Source organism: Aegilops tauschii, chromosome 5 (genome assembly GCF_002575655.3).
Source record: "Aegilops tauschii subsp. strangulata cultivar AL8/78 chromosome 5, Aet v6.0, whole genome shotgun sequence".
NCBI lineage: Eukaryota > Viridiplantae > Streptophyta > Magnoliopsida > Poales > Poaceae > Aegilops > Aegilops tauschii.
Genome location: NC_053039.3, coordinates 151,042,334 through 151,063,858, shown reverse-complemented (window position 1 = coordinate 151,063,858; position 21,525 = coordinate 151,042,334). Strand labels below are relative to the sequence as shown.

Genomic DNA, 21,525 nt, shown 5'->3' with positions numbered 1-21,525 from the left:
CGGTATTCCCACGGGTGTCGCCTTACCATGGCCCGGGACCGTTTGCGTCTTTTGGCTCACGTATATGATAGTGTCGCTAGCATCCATATGACAGAGAACCCGGGCCGACATGACTAGTCGTGAACCCAAAGTGGCACTAACTTACGGGGACAGGCATACATGAATCAACATCGAGCATGTCGGTCAGCAGCGTGCGAATCCGGGCTGTAGCTCTGGGCTAACAGGACTCCGGGAAACCGGGCTGTAGCAGGCTGGTAGGACTCCGGATGTCACCGCGTGACATTTCCCCGAAGGGACAGACACAGGAACGAAGTGAATCACATGCCGGCCAGTCAAGTGTTCCGGAGCAGTAATGCTGGGCTAGCAGGACTTCGGTGAACCGGGCTGTAGCGGACTACTATGGCTCATGGAAGCACAAGACTACATTTCCCCATAAGAGAGGCTACCAAGGATAAACAACTAGGTTGTCGGATCCCACACATACCAAGCATTTCAATCATACACACAATATGCTCGATATGTGCAAATACAACATGGCATCACAACAAGACTCTACGACTCAGAGTATTTATTCATTAGGCTCCGAAGAGCGAGATATTACAAACATGGGTCTCATGACCCAACATTCAGAGCATACAAGTCAAAGCACATGCGGAAGCTTAACATGTCTGAGTACAAACATCTATAAATGAAAAAGGCCGAGAAGCCTGACTATCTACAAGATCCTGCCGAGGGCACAAGATCGTAGCTGAGGTATCAAGCTAAACGTCGAAGTCCACACGGCACTACTAGCGAGACTGACGTCTCTCTGCAAAACATAAAATAGGCAAACGTGAGTACAAATGTACCCAGCAAGACTTACATCAGAACTAGATACATATGCATCGGTATCAACAAAGGGGGTGGTGGAGTTTGACTGCAACAAGCCAGCTTTGACTCGGTGGCTATCCTAAACTATGACTGCAAGTAACTCTTTTGAGGTGGTGCACACGAGTCCACATATTCACCATATCAATACACCACTATGGATCCGATCCCGTCTCCCTACGAGAACGCTATCCATAGCACTCACGCTTATCTTGCGCATTTTAGAGTATCCACTTTCACTTGTCTATGAACTGTTATAGGCAACCCAGAAGTCCTTTACCGCGGACACGGCTATTCGAATAGATGATCTTAACCCTGCAGGGGTGTACTTCTTCACACAGGCTCTCGCCACTTACCACCATGTACACGTCGTGTACCTCGGCAACCTTCAAGCGGAAGCCTGGCGAGGGAGTCGGCCACGACCTGACTAACCACACAAGTCTCTCATCCAGGTTTATCGCCTATTCGGGTTCCATCCGCAAAGAGATCCGGCCGGGGTGTCGCTCACGGCTCCAAACGATGTGTGCATGGTTCCCAAGCCCACCTCGACGGATGGATCTACGCTTGGTACACCGTGCCATGGTGCCTAGTCTGTCCCAAGCCCACCTGTACCGGGTACCACTTGGTAGACTACTAACACAACCTACAAACACCAGAAACTAGTTGCAACTCCTGGACAGAGATCGAGGCGGTTAATAAGCCGAGAGGGGTCGAGTTACCGGAACCCAATGTGTGGTAGTAACTGTTCATGGATCACAAACACAGAACTCAGTTCCTGAGGACGGCTTCAATGAGACAACCCACCATGTACTCCTACATGGCCTCTCACCGCTACCTTTACCAAATCGTGTTCACACACTTAGCTCTCACACAGTAGGACATGTTCACAACTTTCCAATTCATTCCCGATGAATCAGACCTGACACAACTCTAAGCAATAGCAGGCATGACAAACAAGCATGAATGAGTAGGCACATCAGGGCTCAAACAACTCCTACTCATGCTAGTGGGTTTCATCTATTTACTGTGACAATGACAGGTCATGCAGAGGAAAGGGGTTCAACTACCGCAGCAAGTAACAGATGAAACGTTGTTGTCCTAATGCAGTAAAAGAGAGCAGGAGCGAGAGAGTGGGATTGTATCGGAATGAACAAGGGGTTTTTGCTTGCCTGGCACTTCTGAATATAGCATTGAGTCTTCATTAGTGTCAACGATCACAACGCCGGAACATCGTCTACCGAGAGGGGACAAATACCGGCAACAAAGAAGGAATTCAATCAATGCAATGCACAATATGATGCATGATCATCACATGGCAATATGTTGTTGATTGAGCTAATGCAACTATAAACAGATGGGTTTGGGTCATTTTGAACCAAAGGTTCAATCCCAAACTCAAATTATGAATTTAAATAGTGCCTTGTCATGTTTTGAACTAAACAGCAAGGTTAAATTGTTTAGACATGCATGAAACCAGTACAGATGGATAGATTGGATTTTTCTGATCATTTTTCATATATAAATCTTTTCAATCTGAGTTATAGATTATTTTCTATGATTTTTAGAAGTTTGCTACATTTTCTGGAATTTCCTATATAAGAATAAATCCAGTAAATGCTTAAGTGCGTCAGCATGACGTAAGTGTGACGTCAGCCGGTCAAAGGGCGACTCCAGGTCAAACCTGACGTGTGGGGTCCACACGTCAGTGACTCAACTAACTCACAATGTTAATTAAGGTTAACTAATCAAGTTAACAGGCACTGGGCCCATTGTCAGTGTCTGTAGGGTGTAGTTAGTGCTAAACTAAGCTGGTTAGGGGCGGGGCCCACATGTATTGACCCCAGGGAGGTCAAACCCCGGGTCGAACGGGTCAAACTCACCGGCGACATGACGCCGGCGAAGCCCGAGACGGCGGCGCGGCTCGGGAATCGCCCACAGGGCACGGACGAGGCCGTTCTTGGGCTCGCTGGAGAGCTCTCGCAGGCGCGCGTCGAGCGGTGGTGGCACCCGGGCCTAAGGTGGCCGGAGTCAACGACGCCGATCTTTAAGGCGGCGGCCGGAGTTCGGGTGAACTGGGTTTCAGTGTTAGGGAGCACGGCAGGAGGCAAGGAGGGGTGCTACGGCCTCCTGGGGGTGCACTGAGCACGTATGTGTGCTCGGTTGCAGCTCTAGGCAACGGTGGCCACGGCGGCGACATGGCCGGCGGCGAAGAGCTCTCGGCTCCGACGGGCATCGATGTTAGAGGAAGAAAACGAGCCAGGGGAGAGGGGGAAACAACACAGAAGCTCACAGCGGGTGCAGCGGTGGCCTCGGCGGGCTCGGGGAGGCACCGGAGCGAGCAGAGCATCGAGGGGGATCTCCGGCGGCCGGCGGTGGAAAAGAAGACGGTGGCGTCGTTTCAGGCGTCCCGCGGGTGCGTCCTTCGGCTTGGTGAAGCGGTGATCGATGGCGGACCAGTGGGACACGGCAACGGGGCCCGGCGAGGGCAGTAGCTACGGCGACGGCGAGCGGCATTCGGGCGGTGCAGGGGAGAGAACCAGAGGAGGGGATGGGGACGAGGCAGTGAGCGAGGGGGGGTTCCAGGGGGTGCGTGGTGACGAGGAGGAGCTCATCCACGCGTCCAGCGGCTCGGCGGCAAGCAGGTGACGGCGTGGCGCCTCGCGCGCGCGTGCGCTATCTCCCTCCTCTGCCTACTGGCAGAGGTAGGCGATGACTGGCACCAGGCAGTGGGCTGGGCTGGCCAGGTAAGTGGCCCAGGTAACTCTCTTCCTCTCTTTTCTCTAATTTAGTTTCTGTTTTCTATTTTATTATTTTGTTCTGGGCTTTATTAAAAATGCCAGGGCATTTCCAAAAATCATGAAACTAATCATGGCTACTGTTTAGAATATATCCAATAGTAAACATTTTAGTTTATGATTATTTGAGCATTTAAAATATTTAATAGCATTTAAATGCCCAAATGCAAATACTATATGATTTAATTCAGAGCCCAAATATGTCATGGAAAAATGTGCAGCACCTCTGGTTATTGTTTCCAGCATTTTCCAGAAATGATGAACATTTTTAAAAGCCATTTGGAAACACCGAGAATATTTTAGTTGAACCTAGTGAATTCCTTTGATGCTAGGGTTTAGGCAATCCCCATTTCAATTTTCTGCAAAATTCAAACATGATGCACACATGAGGCTAGCCTAGTGCAATACGAGAAGCTAGGGATGTGACACCAACTTCGTCGACATCCAGAAGGAGTGGAGGGTGCCCAAGGCAACCAAGGAGTTGGACTCCCTTGGAGACGTCTCCGGCATGCTCATCGACGACTACTACAACAACATGAAGAAGAAGATCACCGGCGACGAGCACAAGCGCTGGTCCACCCTGCCTCTGTCCATGAGGCACATCGAGTACACGGCAAAGGACGCCTACGCAGCGTACGAGATATGGAACCGCATCACTCTCACCCTGGACGGGCTTCGCTGTGCAAAGCTGGAGAAGGAGCCCCCCAAGAAGCGCGCCAGGAGCAGCTGGGGATGGGGAGACGCTGACTGGTGAAGAAGAAGATGGTGCCGGCCAAAGAGCCACCAATGCCAGCGTCGTTTTAGAATTATCATCAAATTTGCTTTATGTTGTTTGCTTATGTATCGTTAGTTTTCTTGTGATCATTTGCTTTTGCTGAACTTAGTTTGCTTCCCATGCAGAATCGCTTATAATGATGTGAACTTTGATTATGTTAGATTGCTTTCTGTTGAAATTAGTTTGCTCATGATGAACTTGTCGTACAGAATGCCTGTGATAATTTGTTTTCTGTTGTTTGCTTATGAATCATTAGATTCGAGCAGTGTGCAAAATAGGACGCATGCAGTGTAAGTTGTGTACCAATGCAGTACAGACTCTGTCAAATGAAGTTTACACATACCCAACAAAGCAGTGCACGCCCCTAAATTTGGAAAAACGAATAGATAAGAGAAAAAACACAAAAAGAAAAATGCGATCTGTATGTGTAGTGCGGAAATATATGAACGTGCAGTACAGAAACTTAATCAATGCATTACACGAGTGATTTACTAAGCAGTGCACTCCCCTACATTGGAAAAGAGATTACATAAGAGCAAAAACACGAAAACAAAAATGAGAACTGTGCATGTAGTACGGACTGCGTGCACATGTAGTACAGAACTCTGATCAGTGCAGTGCACAAATGGTTTACAAAGCAGTGCACGCCCCTACATTGAAAAAAAGTAGTGCGGAAATATATGAACGTGCAGTACAGGAACATAATCAATGCAGTACAAGTATGTTTACTAAGCAGTGCACTCTCCTACATTGGAAAAAAGATTACATAAGAGCAAAAACATGAAAACAAAAAATGAGAATTGTACATGTAGTACGGAATGCCTGCACATGCAGTACAGAACACTGATCAATGCAGTGCAAGGATGGTTTGCTAAGCAGTGCACGCCCCTGTATTGAAAAAAACAATAGAAAAACATTGACCACCCAGGTGCAGCCGGCCCCAGCCAGTCTCGTAGTAGGTCTGCGCCCACAGCAGGCGAGTCGTTCTGAGTCACGATGCGTGGGGCCGGGCGCACATGGGCCCACAGGTCAGAGAGCATAGAGTAGCGAGCGCCGTGTATAAGCGCCCAAATAAGTAACTAGAGGAGTTCGATACGGCTGCCTCGCCAGCGCTTATAAACAGGTCGGGCACCCCTTCTGCGGGCGAGGTGGGACTAAACATTAGGCCGCACACAACACACCAGGAACTAGCCGTGCTCACAGGCCGACTTGGGCCCAATGCGTCTTCACTCCCCGAACACAGGCCCAACACACAAAAAGAGAGGCCACTAAATTTTTTTTAAAGAAAATCCCACGTACCATACACAAACGCAGGCCCAACCACGCGTTCCGCGGTTCGTCTTGATATGACAATGCAATTTGCTATTTTCAAGTAAGCAGTCCTCTTACTACTCAAATGCATTCGCGGACACTGTATCAGAACCAATCCGCCACCTAACAACAACCACAAACATTTATTACTTCCGTTGGTCAATTGGTTGCATAAAAACGTATCAATTTGTGCTCCAGACTAACACAACTCCTCCCCCGTTCCTCTTTTTCTTCAAATCGTAGATCTAGGGTTCATCCCATCCCCAGCTCTTCTCTGGAATTCCATTGAACCCGCCATGGACTGTAAGTGCGGGTGTTTGGCAAGGATGGCGCCGGTAGCGGACACATGCATGTAGGCAGAAGGTCTAGAGCTCACCAACACCGAGTGGCGCAGCATGCTCGGGTGGCTGATGATACCCAACAGGGGGTTTCAGCCGCCATTTCTTCATCGCCTCACAACCGCAGATCTACAGGAAAGTTGGGTATGTTTTTTCCCTCACAATTTTGGACATAATCTACCTGCAAATCCACATCTGAATATATAGTTCAATCAATTTGTTCAGTAGTGTCAACAAAATACAAATCATAATTTGTATTGTTGTTCAGATTTGTTAGTTATTAAGACTAAATGCTTCCACCTATTTTTCTTCAGTACCACAACACACGAACAAAAAAGAGGGTCAGTAGATCAGTATTGCAGTGTAACACCCCGGATGTAACTTGCCATATTTGTAACTCCAACTCTTGCCATTTTCGGCTATGTTTTATGATATTCCCTCCGTGGTCGGGTTTTGTTTTTCGTTTTTGCATTTTGTTCATGTCATGCATCTCATATCATGTCATCATGTGCATCTCATTTGCATACGTGTTCGTCTCATGCATCCAAGCATTTTCCCCGTTGTCCGTTTTGCAATCCGGCACTCCCACCTCCTCCGGCGCACCCCTTTTGTTTTCTTTTCGTGAGCGGGTGGTGAACGTTCTCGGAATGGACCGAGTCTTGTCAAGTGGCCTTGGTATACCACCGGTAGACCACCTGTCAAGTTTCGTTCCATTTGGAGGTCGTTTGATGCTCCAACGGTTAACCGGGTAACCGCAAAGTCCTTTTGTGTGTTGCAGCAAAAAAAACCCTCCAAACAGCCCTCTAACCCAGCAAACTCACCTCCATGCTCTAGGTCGTTCGATCGCGATCGTGTGGGCGAAAACCGTGCTCCATTTGGACTCTCCTAGCTCCCTCTAGCTATATAAACACCTCCCCCCTCCGAAATTCCGAATCCCCAAAACCCTAGCCCGTTCCTCCGCGCCGCCGGACGTGTCCGCCGCCGGCCGGACGAAACCCGCCGCCGCCCGCAGCCAACCCAGTGCGCCACGTGGCCGCGCCCGCGCCCACATCGCCGCGGCTCGCCGAGGCCCGAGCCGCCCGCGCACCCGCCTCCTCGCCGACGCCCCGCGCGCCCGCCTCCTCTCGCCGGCGCCGCCGCGCTCCTCCGTGCCCGAGCTCCGCCGGCGCCGCCGCCGTCTGCCGCCGCCGCCCGCCGTCCGCGGCCTTCCCCTGCTCCGGTCGCCGCCCCGCTGTTCCCCTCCTCGTCAGCCGGCCATTCCCCTCCTCTCCTCCGGTCGCCACTGCTCCGGCGAGCTCCGTCGCCCGAGCCTCGAGGCCCGATCCAGATCTCCAGCCGGTTGACTTCTCTCCCTCCCCGATTTTTCTCTAAGTCATGAAATATTTGCATAACATGCTCATGTTCATCGCATCATAACTCTCTGCATATAGCTCTATTTCGTGTGTGTAATATATCGAAATGTTCGCCTCGAGATGCTCTTCATTTTGTTCCATTATGCCATGTTCATTTGAGTCCATCTTGATGCCCAAATCTCTGGTGCAAGAGTGCTAGTTGTAGTTAACTGCTGTTACTTATCAGATTTTGGTGATTTGTTATTTTTGTTGCTATTGATGTGTGCATCTTATGAGTATGAGCTCTACATGTGTTTTGATGTATGCCATGCCATCTTTACAGAGCTTTATGCCATGTATTTTTCTAATCTCTATGGTGACTAGCACAAGCATGCAAACTAGGCTTCGTTATGTTTCTGTTTTCAGAGACTTAGTAATTTTACTGTCTGTGACTGCTGTTATTTTGTTGCTATGTATCCATGTGTCTACAGAGTGATCCATGCTCCTTTTGGTGATGTTCATTAAGGATGTTTGTAGATATAGTTGTGCTCTATCCATTCATGCCTTTTTTTGCAATTATGGAGTGCCATAGCATGATTCAATCTTGCTCTACTTTTACTATAAAATGTTTCTGGCAGATTGTTTACGTGATATTCAACTTTGCCAAGGTTGTTGTAGTTGTTTCATACATTCTATGTATTTTCTCTTGCCATGGATAGCTTTATAAACATGTCATCTTGTTGTAGGTGTGCTTGTTTTGTCATGCATTGCTTTGTGATGAGTGCATCAAGCTCACCAAGATGCCTTCATAATACTGTTTCTGCTATGCTCTGTTTTCTGCCAAGTCTGAAACCTGTTAACAAAACTTGCTATGTTTACATGGTTGCCATCATATCTTCTGATCCTTTTTGGCTTATGGTCAGTAAGGGACTTTTGTCATATGCGTTTAGTAGATTATTGCCATACCTTCTTTTGCCATGTTAAGTTCCTGTAGCATGTTGTTTTCGTGCTCTGAAAATTGCTACCTGATGTTGTTTCTGCCATGTCCAGTAATTTCACCAAGTCTGTGAACCTGATATCTTTTGCACTTTTGCCATGCTTGTTTGAACCTGCTGTGGTGTGATCTAGCCGTAGCTCAGTGTTCATCTTTGTCAAGCATCTTCTGTAGATTACTGCCATATGCTTTGTTGCTATGTTGGAGTGTTGTAGCATTGTTACTTGTTGCATTCTAAGTGCTATCATGCTGTTAATCACAGATTCGTGTCCTTGTTTTGCTTGCCATTTGCAAACCGTGTATCCGTTTCCGGTGATCTTTATATCGATTTCGACCAAAAATCATCTCATCTTTCCAGTGGCATGCTTGGTTTGCCAAGTTACTGCCTTGTTCATCATTTTTCTTCCGGAGCACGCATATGCATCGCATATCACATCTCGCATATCATGCATGTTTTGCATCATATTGCTTGTGCATTTCCCGTGATTGATTGTGGTTCCGTTGCTTGTGTTCTTGTTTCGGGTAGAGCCGGGAGACGAGTTCGTGTACGAGGAACCTGTTGAGTACGCTTACGAGGATCAAGCTTTCGACAACTCTGAGAACCTTGCAGGCAAGATGACCATACCCTCGAAATCACTTATATCTTTGCTTTGCTAGTTGTTCGTTCTATTGCCATGCTACACTACCTACCATCTGCTATATCATGCCTCCCATATTGCCATGTCAAGCCTCTAACCATCCTTTCCTAGCAAACCGTTGTTTGGCTAAGTTACCGCTTTTGCTCAGCCCTTCTTATAGCGTTGCTAGTTGCAGGTGAAGTTGAAGTTGGTTCCATGTTGGAACATGGATATTTTGGGATATCACAATATCTCTTATTATATTAATGCATCTATATATTTGGTAAAGGGTGGAAGGCTCAGCCTTATGCCTGGTGTTTTGTTCCACTCTTGCCGCCCTAGTTTCCGTCATACCGGTATTATGTTCCTTGAATTTGCGTTCCTTACGCGGTTGGGTGATTTATGGGACCCCCTTGACAGTTCGCCTTGAATAAAACTCCTCCAGTAAGGCCCAACCTTGGTTTTACCATTTGCCACCTAAGCCTTTTTCCCCCGGGTTTTCGCGAGCCCGAGGGTCATCTTTATTTAAACCCCCGGGCCAGTGTTCCTCTGAGTGCTGGTCCAAACTAGAGCCACTTGCAGCACCACCTTGGGGAAACTCGAGGATTGGTTTTAGTTGTACGTAGTGTTCATCCGGTCTGCCCTGAGAACGAGATATGTGCAGCTCCTATCGGGATTTGTCGGCACATTCGGGCGGCTTTGCTGGTCTTGTTTTACCATTGTCGAAATGTCTTGTAAACCAGGATTCCGAGACTGATCGGGTCTTCCTGGGAGAAGGTTTATCCTTCATTGACCGTGAGAGCTTATAATGGGCTAAGTTGGGACACCCCTGCAGGGTATTATCTTTCGAAAGCCGTGCCCGCGGTTATGAGGCAGATGGGAATTTGTTAATGTCCAGTTGTAGAGAACTTGTCACTTGACCCAGTTAAAATACATCAACCGTGTGTGTAGCCGTGATGGTCTCTTCTCGGCGGAGTCCGGGAAGTGAACACGGTATGAGTTATGCATGAACGTAAGTAGTTTCAGGATCACTTCTTGATATATTTCTAGTTTCGCGACCGTTGCGTTGCTTCTTTTCTCGCTCTCACTTGCGTATGTTAGCCACCATATATGCTTAGTGCCTGCTGCAGCTCCACTTTTTTACACCATCCTTTCCTATAAGCTTAAATAGTCTTGATCTCGCGGGTGTGAGATTGCTGAGTCCTCGTGACTCACAGATTTCTACCAAAACAGTTGCAGGTACCGACGATGCCAGTGCAGATGACACAACCGAGCTCAAGTGGGAGTTCGATGAGGAACGTGGTCGTTACTATGTGTCTTTTCCTGATGATCACTAGTGGAGCCCAGTTGGGACGATCGGGGATCTAGCATTTGGGGTTATCTTATTTTCATTTGGTTTTGACCGTAGTCGGTCTATGTGTGGATTTTGGATGATGTATGAATTTATATTTATGTATTGTGTGAAGTGGCGATTGTAAGCCAACTCTCGTTATCCCATTCTTGTTCATTACATGGGATTGTGTGAAGATAACCCTTCTTGCGACAATACCACAATGCGGTTATGCCTCTAAGTCGTGCCTCGACACGTGGGAGATATAGCCGCATCGTGGGCGTTACATGCAGTTCTCTTAACATGCTAGTGAAGTACACTGTAAATGACCTTGCAGTACAAACATGTTACAGTATAATATATATCCTAGTAAAACTAGAGGTCAATTCCGTATATAAGTTTGTTCATACATTGCAACTACTTTATAGAAAATAGTAGTCACATATATGTACATATTTAACTCAACATAAAACAGATCATTCTAAGTATAAAGAATGGGTATATATATGTTCATACATTGTTATTTACTTATAAACATTCTTTTTCCATCCTTTCCAAAATGCAGAAACTGCCATCCACAGTAAAATTTTCTGCTCCGGGTTCAGGGAAGGTTACTTTGGAGACAGTACACAAGAATGGGTATGGAGACATGCAAGCTGACTACCACATCGACTCTGAAGAATGCATCAACATAACTACTGGTTGGAAAGAATTTGTCTCCCAGAATGGCTTAGAGGTCGGAGAAGTGGCCATGCTGTTTTTCTACAAAGAAGAAGACTCCCTGAAGTTCACAATATTTGCACTGTAGGCAGTCTAAATATGAAGCAAGCCATCGTTGGCATATTTCTAATGCTTTGCTAATGTTGTACGCTTTTTAAGTTATGTCCACCAGACACTTTGAACGGTGCCTATTTAAAGTATGCAACCTCATCTGCATCATTTTATCACCCATTTTTAGACAAGTTGCTGCTGGCAGTAATGCAGTTCTCTCAAACACATAGTTGGTCCTAAATATATAAAAAACAGTCATTTGAATAGTAACAATGCAATGCGAATGGTCGAAACTTTGCAGTTAACATATGATGTTCAAAAGAATTCTCATAGTATTCAGTTCAAAAAATTTGTCATAATAACTATTCAGCTAACAAAAGCATATAATGGACCATCTATTCTAATAGCACAATAGAAGATTAACCATACTGCTAATGCAGTACGAAAGTACATATTATGCAGTCCTCTAAAACACAGAATGCAGTTTAAGAAAAGAGAAATCTCATAAGCTGCCATGACCACTGTAATACAGCTAAAACGAAGTACACTGGTAACGAAAATGCAGTGCACTACAGCATATGCCAGAACAACAACAATAAAATTAAAGCAGTAGAAATACAGATATGTCGTAGACTAACAGAGGTGCCAATTCAATCGCACTTACATAACTCGCCTAAAAATTGTCCAACAACTAAACTATCGAAAAATACCCCGCAAAAAACTATATCGAACACACGGCAAACTGGACAAACAGCATCAGCTTTTATTTAAAAATTGCAAATCAAAGAATGAGAATTATACCCGCAATACAATGAATTAAAACCAACAGCGACAGTAATTACAAGATTCAAAAACACATCGAGGCGCAAAATCCAGAAAATCAACAAGAACAGAGGAGCGGACGAAGCTCACCCGCCCACACAACCAAATTCGCGGGAACTGAAAACTAACTCCTAAAAATTACATAATTTTTAGATTAAAAGGTGCGATTAAACGAACGATATCAAACAATTCCGACTAACAAACAACATCCGAGTGCCAAAAAGTCAATTCCGACACGAACACGAACGAACAGAGCAAAACTCGCCCGCCAAATCCCTCGATTTACCAAGATTTTAGTCTTTTTTCCTGTAAATTACAGAGAATAAAGGTCAACTGACATCCATAAACAAATTAAATCATCCCGCAACACCCGATTCCACACAGAATACGCGGGCGGACCACCAGAAAATGAAGCAGTTCTCCCGTGTAGCACTGCAGTGCGCAGCGTAAAGAACATGCAGTTTGCTTCTGTTGAACATGGAATGCGGAAGTGTTATCAGAATAACTATTCTGCTAATATTAGCGGAATAGACCGGCTGTATACACACACACACACTAGCAGCAGAGTGTGCTATCAGAACCCTTTGTTTGCATCGAGATTCGAACTTTTTCGTGGATAAGGTTCCTATTTCATTAATTTTGGATGATCTCAATTACCAAAGAGGAAACCATGTGGGGGTTCTTTACATGGCAATGGACCCAAATGGCAACCTAACATCTGCAATGGCAGTAGTATTCAGAGAATGCGCGCAGCTGCTTTCTAGCATTGGTCCTTGAGCATGAACCAATTTGGGTAAGCATGTCTGTAAGTTTTGTTGTCTAGCTTTTTGGCAACGGTTCCAAAACCAAGACCGCAACCTAGTGGCTGGTTCTTGCATTTTATTATAGACGGTTAGCACCATGGGTTCAGGTTTCACGGCACGCGAGGAGGCTATTTTGGGGCAAACATGCCTGGCGGCGTGTTACATACATGCAGTATGTATATGAAAGGTTCGACTGAACTTTTCTTGTACAGACTCCAAAGTTCAGCAAAAGGCTCTTCTAATTATCATACTTTCTATTGAAGCTTTTTTAAAGCTAATTTGTCCCTACTTGATGCATACAACTATCTTATTTCATCCATTATTCACAGTCTTCAATCGCATGTTGTTGGCACACGCAGCACAAGCCCTAGGGCAAGTCTAGACACAATTGTTGGACAACTAATCTAGTCGGCACATGCATGATTTAATTAGCATTGAACTAGCCATTTTTTTAGTAGTTAGGCGCGAGCCCGCTATCTCAGGTTTGCCCTTCGCGGCTGCTCGGTCTGGGTGGATGCGAGCGAGACAGATATGGCTGCAGGGAGCACCGTTGTTCATACGTGCTTCCGTGTGCACGCGTTCCCTAATTGCCCCGGCCTCGGCGTGGTGTGTGTGCGCCGAGTCACCGGCGTTGTGTGCATGACAACATGAGTGATCGTGTGCGTGCGTGCGTGCTGCTACGTAGCAGGGTCATCGTGGTGTGTGGGTGATGCTGTGTAGCACGTTGGTGTGCGCGCGTGCTGGTTCTAATCCATTTTTGCTGGCTGTCGAAAAAGCGGTAGCATGCATGTACTACTACGACATACTGCGTATTAAAAAATGTAGATACAGAGAATGGGAAACAATAAAGCGTTTTGATTTCTTTTTCTTTTGATATGGATCTGTATTGTGCATCTAAAAATATCAGAATGCTCATCGGTCGGAAGATTTTAGACACCATATGTTTCTTTGGAAAATTATCAGGACCAAAATGATATCTGAAGTAAAGAGCTGCTCGATAAGGATGGTGGAGATGGAAATAGTTCTAGGGGAGTTTCTTCCTAGAGTATTGTCAAGGTTGAAGACCATCTATTGCCTACCTTTATTTAGTAAAATATATAATGGCCAGCCATCATCTACTTGCCCTGCGTACGAAGCCTAGACATATACGGGAAGTATTGTCAGTTTTGCGTCATGGGTGTGATACTATTTCGTACGTGAGCTTGCTCCTCTCCACTTAGGACTATTGCTCCACTTATTCTCATGCACATGTCTTCCTGGTCATTGTGCCCCCACCGCCCCACGTGACTCTATCTCTCCATTTTTGCCGGTTGCAGACTGCGGGCCTGCTGCTGCTCGCCAGCTCCCTTGCTTGGTTTCAATTTGTTTGATGTTTAATCATCCCAATAGAAACTGGATGGTTAATGATGTGTTTGACTAGTGCGGTGGCACCACTCCTTGCATGCTATATTTGATATTTTAAGAGAGTTTTTCAGCGTAGCAAGACAATTGTATCTTTTTGTGAAAAAAGGCATACTAGCTTGAGTGGTATTAGTACTAAGAGCATATATAGCCGGATGACCGATGTGAGAGAGCGTCGGAGGACGGACGTGAGCAGCGCGTCATCCGGATCCGCCGGCACGCGGCCAGCGCCTTCTCCTCTGCCGCCCTTTCCCTCACCCGTTGCCACTCGCGGCATGCGGCTTGCGCCTCGGATTCGTGCGTCCTCGTCCGTGGCGGCACTGGCGAGGGCACGAGTACCCCAACGGTGGCCGGGAATGCCCTCTGGAGCGGGTAGAGCAGGAGCAAAGGGGGTGGTGAATCTGCAGGGGCGCGGAGCGGCCGAAGTGTCGCGCTGGACGCGAGGGGCCAGTGTTGGCCCTCGCATTGCGTCGCGGGGCGACGGGGTCTGGCGTGGAACATGAGCTTCTGTGGCTGCTACCCCGGTCCAGGACCGATCGACGCAACGCGATGTGGAGGATGATCTCCTCTACATTGTTGTCCGCGTTGCTGTCGTCGATCGCCATAGATCGGAAGAGGCGGGTGACAAGAGGAGGAGACGGAGAAAGAGATTGGACTGGATTGTGTTGAATGTGGTCTAGGGGTTCGTCCTAATTTGGGATATGAATGTTGGGTTTGGGTGGGCCATGGTGGGCCGGTCCAATGTGGCAGCCTAGGCGTCCCCAAACCCGACCCAGATTTGGACTGGGTTTGAGGGGTGGCGGACAGCTCGGATGTATAGGGCCCAGCTGCGTTGTGTTTTCTTTTACTAGTCAATGACCGAGCCGTCCGCCCGGGCGTATTGCCGGGTGTGCGGCTGCAAATGCTCTAATAGAAGTTGATTGTTATATGTACAAGTATGTAGCATCACCAGGCATGTCACAGCCAATTACTGCTTCGGTTGTGCACTTTGCAATGACCCACGATCAAGGATAGAGCCCGTACGTTGACCACGTCTCTCCTCCCCCCCCCCCCCCCCCCCCCCCCCCCACACACACACACACACACACACACACACCCCTAAATCATCTGCGAGAAACTACACCTATTGTCTTCTGTAGCCATGATCATTAGCTATCACTCACAATGAAGTTAAAGAGGACATCTGTTAAACTAAGAAAACACTACATTGGGTGCCTATGACAGATGATACAGTGCTTGTACATTGACCAAAGGGTGCCCGGAGATGAAACTAAGGGTGCATACTAGTAGTAAAAGATACCTTCTGGAAGCGTATATTGTCTTAGAGAAAAGGATCAATCACAAGATACAGTTAACGGGCACCATCCTCTTCGCACCCTCTCCCTTCCCATTTCTTTCCTTCTCTCTCCCACTCTTTCTTTCTCCCTATCAACCTCTCTCCATCTCTCTCTCTCTCTCCCTCGGCGTTTATATATCTTGTCTTCCGCCACGATCGACCCGCACTTCTTTTACGATTATGTGCCTTACAACCAAGGACTGGGATTTTGTACGTTGACCATGTCGTGCTAGAAGACTCAACTAAGGGTGCTTCTCTATCTCTTTATTGCTCTCTCTTTCTCACACACACACAAGGAAGAGAGTGACTGAGTGTCAGGCGCGGAGCCCAATGGGCCAACCCTGTAGCACAGGCTACAGGGTCCGATTTGTTTTTACGTACTAAATATCAAGTTTTTGGCCCAGGGCAACAGGGTAGGCCGAAAAGAGGGCTACAGGGCCCATAATACCAGGCGCGTCAGGCCTCCTTTGGTCCGCTTCCAGCAGCCCATCACGCACGAAGCCATCTAGCAACTAGTCAACGATCTATGTGGCTTCCCGTATAGCGAACAAAACAATCGATCCGAGAAAAAAGGCGTACCGCCGCGGACAGTGAGTCGGCAACGTGTGCAGCGGCCGGCGGCGACTGGTCGATCCAGGGATTGGGAACCTGTGCAGCGGCGGCGGCGATCGAACCAAGACTCCAAGAGGCAAGAGCTAGCTAGTAGGTACTTCTACTGTAGCTACTCTTTCTACATGGTTCGATTTAAAATTTGGAATTGATCTATTCCTGAGTCCTGATGAAGTGACGATTCGAAGCAGCCCGCAGCAGTAGCACGGATCCGTTCCTGTCTTCCTCGTCGATCCGAACGTCCGCACGGCAGCGGCAGCCGGCACCGGTGGCGTCGTAATTTTCTCTTCTGCTCTCTTAGCAATATATCAATGTGTTTTTGATTTTTTTTGTCTAGATTAAGGTCATCTATTGAGTCGAATTTACCCCTTATTTGTGTTGTTTGTCCTACATATTTTTGTATGTTGCCACAATTAAATCAACGAAATTGTTGCTAGCAAATTGAATGACCCCGGCAAGATAAAATTGATAGAACATTATCATCCAAAATCTGAAAGATCTGGTAAGAAGAAAACACTTTCTTAGGCATTTTATTATGTTCTACTCCCTCCGTTTGTTTTTATAAGACGTTTTAGATAGTTTGCTTTTTACTGTTTTGAACAGTGTTTGAATGTCTAAACGTCTTATAAAAATGAACAGAGGTAGTACTTGAAACTGTAATTCTGGTTTTGTTATCGTAGGTTATTGAGCCTTGGTGTCTGATAATGTGTTTTGGAATTTGAAAATGCAAGACATCCTTTTCAATAAATTTTGTCATTTATTTTAGCATTATATTGAGCAGTGTGACTATTGGATTTTTTTTAACCTTTTATAAATTGACTTCTTTTATGTTTGGTAATCCATGTTACAAGCTATGAAACGCACCTTTGTTTAACACATTGGTTGCTAGATTTTTCTTTTTTTTGCAATGGTTAAATGGTGCATCACGGTAAGATTAGCTCCAGCTCCGCCCTGCTGAGTGAGAGAGAGAGGTCCAGAGTATATGGATTGTCAAAGAGTGGCGACAGACCGCCAGAGGGAGCCACTTGACTAGGATGGCACCCAAGGGGCATTAATCCTATAAAAGGTGCCTCGTCCAATAAAAACAGTGCACGCATACAATTGTGAAAGGTTTCGGCAATGCCAAACAAAGGTTCATGTGTCATTTTCATGGTACGGCAATACTAGACCACCGTGGAAGTATAGCTTGCATGTTTCTCTTACTATAATAGGGAGCCACACACACACACACACTTCCTCTTTCTCACACACACACAAGGAAGAGAGAGAGAGAGAGAGAGAGAGTATGTATTGTCGGGTGTAGCTGCGGACCATCAGAGGGAGCCACTCGACTAGGATGGTACCCGAGGGACATAACATTCATGCTATAAAAAGTGCCCTGTCCAATAAAAAGAGTGCATGCATATAATTGTGCAAGGTTTGAGCAATGTCAAAAAAGGTTTATATGTCACTATAATTGTACGACGGTACTAGACCACCGTGGAAGTATAACTTGCACGTTTCGCTTACCGTCAGAGGGATCAACACTCTCTCTCTCTCTCTCACACACACACACACACAAGGAAGAGAGAGAGTGAGTGAGAGAGAGAGGTCCGGAGTATATGGATTGTCAAGAGTGGCGACAGACCGCCAGAGGGAGCCACTCGACTAGGATGGCACCCAAGGGGCATAACGTTCATCCTATAAAAGGTGCATCATCCAATAAAAAGAGTGCACGCATACAGTTGTGAAAGGTTTCGGCAATGCCAAACAAAGGTTCATGTGTCATTTTCATGGTACGGCAATACTAGACCACTGTGGAAGTATAGCTTGCATGTTTCTCTTACTATAAGAGGGAGCCAGACACACACACACTTCCTCTTTCTCACACACACAAGGAAGAGAGAGAGAGAGAGAGAGAGTATATGTATTGTCGGGTGTAGTTGCGGGCCATCAGAGGGAGCCACTCGACTAGAATGGTACCCGAGGGACATAACGTTCATGCTATAAAAGTGCCCTGTCCAATAAAAAGAGTGCATGCATATAATTGTGCAGGGTTTGAGCAATGTCAAAAAAGGTTTATATGTCACTATAATTGTACGACGGTACTAGACCACCGAGAAAGTATAACTTGCACGTTTCGCTTACCGTCAGAGGGATCAACACACACACACACACACACACCCATCGGCGGCCCCGCCTCGCTCTCGGCTCCGTTCGGGAGCATGACCGCGCCCAATGGGAGGGCCCTGACGAGATGGTGGCTCTGTCGGCCGCCGGTGACGTCGCCATCCCGAAGTTGGAGGTCAAAGCAGGAGGCCATGGAGGAGGTGTCCAAGGAGCCCACCGCCGCGGCCTGGAACCCGGCGTTGGTAGGCCAGTCGTGGACCTGGACGGAGACGATGCCGTGCACGCCAGAGTTTGTGACCGCGCCGTTCGCGTGGGTGGGCACCGACACATGGTCACCGTCTCCGCCACGGCTAGAGGTGGTGCAAGTGCCTTCCGCCTGGCAGCAGCAGCACAAGCCACCTACCCACCTATGGCAGCTGCTGCGCTACATCGATCTCACCAAGGACGACGGCGGCGGCTACTGAAGACGGCGGCGGCTACTGAAGACGGCGACGGCCATAAATCTAGATTTTATGTCTTTTAATTTTAAGTTTGGTTTGAATGCGCGGCCTTCAGACTTTCTGGACGTTTATTTAATATATATCATTTTTAATTTTTTGCAATGTCTAATTGGGTCTAAATTTGAAAGTCGAAAAGCGGACAAATTTTAGGATGTGGCGGCCGGTTGGGCACACCAACGACCAGACTACCACATTCGGACGTGCATTTCTGTTTTATCGACCCAAACAGATAAAATCAGGATAAAACAGACGTCCGTTAGGGGTTTTACGTTGGAGTTGACCTCCCGGCCGCATAGAATTGCCTCAAAGCATCATGCGCGTACAGATAGCGTTCAGTGGATGTACATAACATTTCAATTTGATAGTAACCCAGACGAGGAATAAATTCATGTTCCACGTGCTGTTTGAAATTTGATCAACAGTAGACTGGTATTTGTGTTCACGTGCTCTTAGATCGTGAAAGCTGTTTGAAATTTGATCAACAGTAGACTGGTATTTGTGTTCACGTGCTCTTCGATCGTGAAACTCTGGTCAGCTGCTCGATCCAAGGGCTCCCCGAGTCAACCCTTGTCTTGTTACCGAAGAGGAAAATGCAGACTCAACCTTTTAGCGCATGGCGTTGTCGCGCCTGCACCTTATGGTCATAGTCGCGTTAAAATATCTCAAGTCTGGCCCAGGCCATGGCAGACAATGTTTTTCTTAACAAAAGACACTGAAATTATTGTCCGAAGTGTTGTTGATGAATTTCAGTAATTATGATATGTGAAGTACGAGTGCATAATGTTAAGATAACTTGGATGAAATAAGTTTTTATTCAGCGAACATGTGCATACAACTAAATAAACCTAACTTGATTCAGATAGAGGAGGTCAAACTCAACATGCGTTTCACTTATACACTTATTTTTTCTGGTTTACATCTACCTAAAACTCCCGACAGCAGAAGTTAAAAGTCCTTGACGAGGGACTGGAGGACCACGCCAAAGCCACACAAGCGGGGGTTCAGGGAGGCGAGGCGCGCGGCCGCAACATGCTCGACGAGGGACGAGCAGCGCGTCCCAGACAACGCCGGACCACGCGACTGCAGGAGCCCCATGTGGACATGTACATGTTCTTGGAGATGCTGAAGCTGGCGCACGCCGAACGTAGTGCTATGAGATTTTCTAATGGTGTGCTGCTAGCATTTCCAACGTCGATGCCGTCAATGCCATCGTGTGTTGATCTTTGTAATCGTGATTCCTTATTTTCCTCACAGGGGAAACGGAGTGCTGGAATATGCCAGCACCTTGAAACACAGTCTAGGCAGCTGGTACAATAGCTTTGAAGTTTGAAATGGAGTGATCGAAATAAAAATAAAAATAAATGAATACATAAACAAGAATTAACTTGAGGGCTGTAATAATAACTCAACAATCTTTAAGATGGCACAATAGCTACATTAGCTTACACTGAATAATAAACATTATTGACATAAAACAGCTGCTAGTGTGTTAAGCAACAAAATTCCAGCAAGATTGGAAAGGCAGAGCAAAATTAATTATCAGATGTAAATCTACAGAAAGTTGAACACAAACAGATGCTGGTCACAACTATAAGACGTCCGCATCTTCACGTGCTTTTCATCCCCTAGCTTGTGTTATGAGATGTCATCAGCAAACCGCAAGAAACTGGAATAATAAGAATCGACAAATTAGAGATGCTACCCAGTATCTACTGGGGAAGAGAAAATCACACAATTATCAGCTTTAGCTAGCTTCACGAATTGGCTCAAAAACAAATCACATAGAAGCATGGGGAAGGAGCAGTTTCGGCCTCGTATACCACGGTCGTTTGTGGTTGCCGGAGAAGGAACCGGAGGTACGGTCAACCAGCTGGACCAAAACGTCGAGGCCAGCCTCCTCAAGCTACTCTGGAGTCCTGGTGAGGTGCTGATGCCGAGCCTCCTCAAGCTACTCTGCCGACGCCGACCGTTGTATTGAGTGGTCACCTCCTCGTGCAGGTCTCCTCCTCGTCGTGGTAGAGACGACGGTGGTGTAGTCAGAGGAGGAAGGGCATGAGGGGTGCGACCTCGATCTGGTGGATTTTAGTGGGTGTTGCTGATCTCTTAGGGCGCTGAAGGGAGCGGCGCAACTCGGGAGGGGAGGGGCAGTCAGCGACTGGATTTTCAGGATGGGAATGGGCCGACCCGGCCCTGGCCTTGGACCCGGCCCTCATGGCCCCAAGGCCAATTTGAGAAGCCACGGATCGACCCATATAAAAAATAGTCAGTGGCCTTGTTGGTCCGATGGACATTCCGGGTCGACCCAAATTCTTGATTTACATTGTCTTGTGCACAAATGAGATGTTAAAATTAAACACGCTTTAATGGAATCTAACCAGTGTAAGAATTAATAAAATATTTAATACATGGTAATAGGAAAAAATTAAGCCGTCTACTTGTGATTTTGTACATGCGCATTTTGATGAAACATATCAAGACAATTTTGTTGTTCATATACGCGAGCGTTCGCCGAAAATTATACAACTGACTGCATTGTAAAATTGGCTCCTACGACAAAGTCGGCAGGATGAAGACTGCGGCTGTTGTGAGCCATAAGACTATAAGGCGGACCGGCCCCGCTGACCCAACGGGTCACTCGGTGGCGGCCCTGTTGACCCAAATCTTATTTGAGGCCGACACACGTGACCCATTGGCCTTGAATTTTTGGGTCGGGTCAGTGACCCGGCGGGTCGACCCGGCCCATTCCCATCCTGACTGGATTTAGATGAGTGGTAGTGGTGGGTGGCTGGAAGAAGATAGGGGACAAATAGATAGGA

At 46.9% G+C, this 21,525-nt stretch overlaps 1 long non-coding RNA gene across 1 annotated transcript; it reads right to left on the bottom strand.

Annotated features, from left to right (window-relative positions):
* Nucleotides 1-20,107: 20,107 nt before the first annotated feature.
* Nucleotides 20,108-21,061, bottom strand: LOC120963905 (uncharacterized). Its single transcript, XR_005755594.3, has 2 exons — nucleotides 20,530-21,061; nucleotides 20,108-20,375 (listed from the first exon to the last, which is right to left on the bottom strand). It is a non-coding gene; the product is annotated as an uncharacterized lncRNA (long non-coding RNA).
* Nucleotides 21,062-21,525: the final 464 nt, after the last annotated feature.